This window comes from Macrotis lagotis, chromosome 1 (assembly GCF_037893015.1).
Source record: "Macrotis lagotis isolate mMagLag1 chromosome 1, bilby.v1.9.chrom.fasta, whole genome shotgun sequence".
Taxonomy (NCBI): Eukaryota; Metazoa; Chordata; class Mammalia; order Peramelemorphia; family Peramelidae; genus Macrotis; species Macrotis lagotis.
The window spans coordinates 74,423,861-74,430,597 of NC_133658.1; the positions used below are offsets into that span (position 1 = coordinate 74,423,861).

Below are 6,737 nucleotides of genomic sequence, written 5' to 3' on the forward strand. Positions count from 1 at the left end.
TTATTGGTCTTTCCAAGAAATTTCTTCAAAATATTATACACATTCTGACTACGATATTAGTCTAATAATTAAACATCCATGGCTATTTATGTATTATTTTTGGTAAAAAGTATGCATTTGTCAAATAAAGAGCATTAACAAAATCTTTAAAAAATTGCATATTGACCTATAATTTCATGTTTAAAGCAGCAATTTCTGGCCATATATGGTCTCATTAGTTCAACTAGATATTTACCAGGGCTCTAAAGTGAAATTTCTATTACTTGAGCTCTGTTGAAATGTAATTTTTAGTAGCCTCAAATAGAATACTGTCTTCCTTGTCCAAATCCAGAATGATTATATTGATAACTTCCATGTTGGAAATGCTGATCAAATTGACCCCCCCCCGATTATAATTTTGGCCCCCTCTTCCTCTGCAACCTCCACCTTGATCTCCATGGCCTCTGCCTCCTCAACTACCCCTCCCTCCTCGACCACCCCCACCTCATTCACCATGATGCCCACCACCATCTTGGTATCCATTGTCCTGTTGGTAAGCACCACCCTGTTATCCACTTCCTGTATATGACAAGATTGGAAGCCACCATAACCACCTCCTTGGTAGCCACCACTGCCACCATGGTAACCACCTGTTTTGAAACCTGAATCTCAATAACCACCATCTTGATAGCCACCTCCTCCTTCTCCACTCCCTTCATCTGTCTAGCCTACTTGATGTTTATTTCCTCTTCCACCCCCTTGACCTCCATGGTCATAACTACCAGGTCCACCTCTTCTGCCTCCTTATTCATGACCTCCTCAGCCTCCATATGATTGTTCATAACCACCTCGTCCTCCTCTGCCTCCTAACTACTGAGGTCCATCTTGTTTTTTTGCAATGGTGGCATCTATGGAGGTGGAGGTTCAATTTCATTGGGTCTACCACCTCTGTCAGGTACTCTACCCATCAACACCTTATTGATGGCACAGGCAGTTTTTTCCTCTAATGGAACGATCCTGCCAAGCAGCCAAGAGATGAGCAACATAAATAGTACTTTTAGCAAATAAGAGTGTGCATTTTGGCTGGTAGACCTTTGCTAATTTTTCTGTTTGACTCTTTGCTCTGTCTGACCAGCCAAATGGCTGTATGGTGACATCCAGTCATTTCACTAAAAGTTTTCTTCGAACTTTTTATTCATTGTTTATGGCTTGGTTAATTGCTTCTATTTTCTCCCAATGAACTGGTCCCATTGTTTTCTTCAACAAAGGCTTTCCTACATGATTAGAAGCAACTTTTGTTAATATTTCCTTTAATTTTTTTTCTATGCTGCTGAAGAACTGAAACATGGTTATATTGGCTGGAGGTTTGGACATTCCTAGGGCAATACATATACCCTTCATCTCTTGAAAATCTTCACTATCACCTCTTTCTTGCGCTTTTTTTGGGGGGGGGAGAATTCACACACAGAATTCTGGCAGCTTCTAGTTCTGAAATGAGGTACATAAGCAACATGAGGTAATTCTTCTGGTTGAGAAGGCACTTTGTCACATCTCCATATGTCAGTGAAACCTATGGACAGTACATTTCACCAAGTAGCCCACTCACCTCAAGCTGGAACTCATATGCTTCATTTGGGCTTTTAGTTGCTTGCACATTTTCTTCTAGTTTACAGAACAATCTTAATTCAGACACCAGCCAAGCACAGAGTTTGGTGAATTCAAGGGAACGGGCTCCACTAATGACTGCCTGAGACAAAGCTCCATCTTCTAACAAAGGACCTTTGTAACCCAGATCCTCCAACGACTTCAAGATGTCAGTCTCCATGAGGTCACACTCCATGCTTCTGTGGGATTCAAATTTCCTAGTCATCTGCTCCCCTCTTCCCCAGAACAGTGCCCATTTGTACTTCTTAAGGTAATCAGACTAACCCTATTCAATCTCCCCTATCCTCCCATCTCCTTACTGTCCTCATTTTTAAGAAGGTATAGTTTTTAAATCATTCAATCTGAGTGACAGAAAATTTGTGAGTGTCCATCACTTCTGGCTATCTATATTCTCCCTAATACTGTTACAGGTCTTGAGAGCTAAGAGAATCTTTCTCCCAGGTTCAGATATAACCAGTTTCGTCTTATTGGATAGCAGTTTCATGAATAAGTCATGAGTGTCCATCACTACTGCTAAGATTTAGCTCTAATAGAGTGACAATCCTCAAGAGTATGAGAATCTTTCTCCCAGATAGAGGTATAGACATTTTCATCTTAATGGATGGCATTGTTTTTCCTTTTCCATGTTTTTAAAAGCCTTTTCATTTGTCTCTTGCATATCCTATTTGATGTGCAAACGTTTTTTTTTTTAGCTCTGGTCTTTTTATCAGGAAATGGTAGATGTTTCTCATTTTTTAAATAGCTATGCTTTCCTTTGGAAGAGAAGACTCAGTTTTGCTGGATAGTGGAGTTTTGTCAACATTCCAAGGTCCCTTGCTCTTCTCCCAGGCCCTTCAATCCCTAAAGGTTGATGTACCCCTGTCCTGTGAATGCTTGCAGGATATTCTCCTTTATTTGATAATTCTGGAAGTGGGCCACAATATAACTTTATAACTTGGTATTTTGATTTTAGGATACCTTTGTGTAGGGGATTGGTGTATTTTTTCAACAACAATTTTGCCCTCTGGTTCTATGATATCAGGAAAATTTGCCATCACTAAATCCTGTAATATTAAGTTCAGGATTTTTTCTCTCCAATGTTTTCAGGAAGACCAATAATTCTTAGCTTATCTCTTTGTGATCTACTCTCATCTTGAGTGGTTTTGCTGATGAGGTATTTTACATTATCCTCTACTTTTTTCAAACTTTTGTTTTTGTTGAACAGAATCTTGTCTCATGAAGTCATTAGTTTCCAGACATTCCATTCCTTTTTTAAGAGAAGAATTTTATTTATTTACCTTTTGCAATTCCTTTTTCCAATTGACCAGTTCTATTTTTGAAGGAATTTTCCAGTTTCCCAAGTGCAGTTTTGAAAGAACTATTTTTGTTTTGCATTTGCACAATTGGCAGTAGAGAAAATTATTCTCATTTTGTATTTGTCCAATTGTATTTTATAAGGATTTATTTTCTTGTTGTGAGATATAATTTTCTCTTGTAAGATGTTTATTTTCTCTTGAGTTTCTTTTCCCAATTTTTCAAATTGGTTTTTAAATTCCTTCCTGATTTCTTTAAGGAATTATTTTTGTGCTGGAGACCAAGTCATATTCTCTGCAGAAGTGCTAGATCTCTCTTTTAGGATCTGTTATTTCTAAACATTTTTTTTTCAAAATGCCACCCTTTCCACTGGCTTTTCTTCATTTTCCTAAGAGCTTGTGTTGGAGGAGGGGCTGTTTCACAGAGGTTTGCTTTTGAAAACCCTAGAGACTTTATTCACTTGGCTTTGTAATTCAATGGCCAGACAATAGGGGATGCTAGAGGCTTTCCTCACTGACTTTAGAAATTCCAAGTGGTCCACCCAGTAGGAGGAGCTCCCACCTGATGGGGTGGGAGGGTTTGAGCTGTTTGTTCTGGGAAGAGGGCTCCACTAAAAATATGATGCTCAGGCACCCAACCCAGGGGTTAATCTGCAGCTATGCTCTGCAATTCTTTGTGCTGGTATTCACCCTCCAGGCCTCCTGGGACTCAACAGACCTCTGCTCCCTCAGGCAGAGATTCTACAACTAATGATAGAACTCAGAAATGTCACTCACTGAAGCCTCCACAACTAAGAAAGATACTCTGCCTTCACCCTATCCCAGCCTCCCTATGCTGATCCTCTGTTTTATGCTCCTGGTTCACCCACAATCCCTTGAGAGAGACAATTCTGTAAGAGTTCTCTTGGCTTCTCTTTCTGAGTTTGATTGATCAAATTTCTGTTAAGAGGTTTCTTTCATGTTATTTTTTATGGCAATCCAGGAGACCTTAGCATAGTGCCTGTCTTCTCTGTGCCATCTTGGGCAGAAGTCGCAAAAGAAATTTTACAAATTTAGGATAATACATTATGATCAAGTAGGATTTATCGCAGGAATGCAGGATTGGTTCAATATTGGGAAAACTGTCAGCATAATTAATTATATCAACAACAACAACAACCTATCAGAAATCATATGATTATATCAATAGATGGTGAAAAAGCTTTTGGTAAAATACAGCAGCCATTTCTATTAAAAATACCAAAGAGTGTAGGAATAAACAGACTGTTTCCTTAGAATTATAAGCAGTATCTATCTGAAACCATCAACAAGCATTACATTCAACAGGGATAGGCTAGAGGCATTCCCCATAAGATCAGGGTGAAACAAAAATACCCATTATCACCACTACTATTCAATATTGTACTAGAAATGTTAGCTTCAGCAATAAGAGAAGAAAAAAATATTAATGAATTACGATTGGGAAAGAAGAGACAAAACTCTATCTCTTTGCAGATGACATGATGAGAATCCCAAACCAAAAGAATCCCAAAAAAGCATCTAAAAACTATTAGAAACATTAGCTACTTTAATAAAGTCACAGGATATACAATTAACATTTATAAATCCTCAACTTTTATATTTAGCAAGATACAATAGGAAGAGTTAGGAAGCGAAATCCCATTCAAAGTAAGCATAGATAATATAAAATAACTGGGAGTCTATTTGCCAAGGCAGAGTCAGAAAATTTTGAAATCAATTACAAAAAACTTCTCATACAAATAAAATCAGATTTAAATTACTGAGCAAACATCAACTGCTCATGGATAAGTCAAGCTAATCTAATAAAAATGACAATTCTAACAAAACTAAACTGCCTGTTTAGTGCCCTGCAAATCAAAATTCCAAAAAAAAAATACTTTAATGAGTTAGAAAAAATTGTAAGTATATTCATTTGGAGAAATAAAAATTCTAGAGTTTCCAGGGATTCAATGAAAAAAAATTCAAAAGAAGGGGGCTTAGCTGTACTAGATCTAAAATTATATTATAAAGCATCAGTCATCAAAACTCTCTGGTATTGGCTAAGAAATAGAGTGGTGGACCAATGGAAGAGACTAGGTGCAATAGCAGAAAATGACTAGAGGAATCTGCTGTCAGATCTATGGCAAGTGAGAAGTACTTTATGAACAAGGAAGAGATGGAGAACATCACTAAAAACAAGTAAGATGATTTTGATTACATTTAATTAAAAAGCTTTTGCACAGACAAAACCAAAGTTACCAACATCAAAAGAATTGTAGTAAACTGAGAAACAATCTTTACAACTAGTATTTGTTACAAAGGACTCATTTCTAAAATATACAGAGAACTGAGTCAATTAAAAAAAACAAAGCCTTTCCCAATTGCCAAATGGTCAAAGGATATGCAAAGGCAATTTACAGATGATGAAATCAAAGGGGATCCATAATCATATTAGAGGAATGTAAATTAAAGCATCTTGGAGGTACCACCTCACACCTCCTCTCAGAGTGGCCAATATGAACAGAAAGGACAGTGATCAGTGTTGGAAGGGATGTGGGAAATCTGGGACACTAATACATTGTTAGAGGAGATGTGAACTCATCCAAACTTTCTGGAGAGCAATTTGGAATTACACCCAAAGGGCTAAAAAATGTCCATAAACTTTGATCCAGCAACACCACTACTGGCTCTTTACCCTGAAGAGATTACAATATATTGCACCTAGTCCATTCCACAGATCCACCACTCTATTTCTTAGTCAATACCAGAGTTTTGATGACTGATGCTTTATTATATAATTTCAGATCTGATAGGGATCAGACACCTTCTTTTGCACTTTTTTCATTAAAAACCTGGAGATTCTTGCCTTCATATTTCTCCAGATGCATTACCTTACAATTTTTATAATGGTAAAATAATTTATTGGAATTTTGATTGGTAGGACAATATACAAATAGTTTAATTTTGTTAGAATTGTCATTTTTATTATGTTACCTGGGCCTATCCATGAACAGTTGATAATTGCCCAGTTATTTAAATCTGATTTTATTTGTGTGAAGATTGTTTTGTAATTGTTTCAAAGAGTTTCTGAGTCTGCCTTGGCTGGTAGACTCCCATGTATTCTATATTGAATGAAGTTACATTTAATGGAATTTCTTTTCTAACTCTTTTTGCTGTCTCTTGCTATTCATATATAGTAATTTTCAGGTTTTAAGAAGGTTTATTTTATATCCTGCGACATTTTTTAAAGATTATAATTATTTCTCGTTGATTTTTAGATGAGTTTTTGTGATGCTCTAGGTATACCATCCTATCATCTACAAAGAGTCAGAGTTTTGTCTCTTCTTTCCCAATTCTAATTCCTTTTATTTTTGTTTCTTTTCTTGTTGCTGAAGCTAATATTTCCAATATGATATTGAATACTAGTGATTATAATAGACATCCTTGTTTCACCCTTGATATTATTGGGAATGCCTATAGCCTATCCCCATTGCATATAATGCTTGTTAATGGTTTCAGATGGATACTATTTATTATTCTATGGAACAGTTCATTTATTCCTTCACTCTAGTGTTTTTATTAGGAATGGATGCTGTATTTTGTCAAAAGCTATTTCAACATCAATTGATATGGTCATATGATTTCTGATAAGTTTGTTATTGATATAATTAATTTTATTAACAGTTTTCCTAATATTGAACCAACCCTGCATTTCTGGGATAAATCCTATTTGATGATAAAATAGTTCCTCGTGATAATTTGTAATCATTTTGCTAAGATGTTACTTAAGGTTTTTCCATC

General features: G+C 36.3%; 1 pseudogene; it reads right to left on the reverse strand.

Moving 5' to 3' along the window:
- Positions 1–296: 296 nt before the first annotated feature.
- On the reverse strand, positions 297–1,835 carry LOC141508199 (protein FAM98A-like; annotated as a pseudogene).
- Between the last annotated feature and the right edge of the window lie 4,902 nt (positions 1,836–6,737).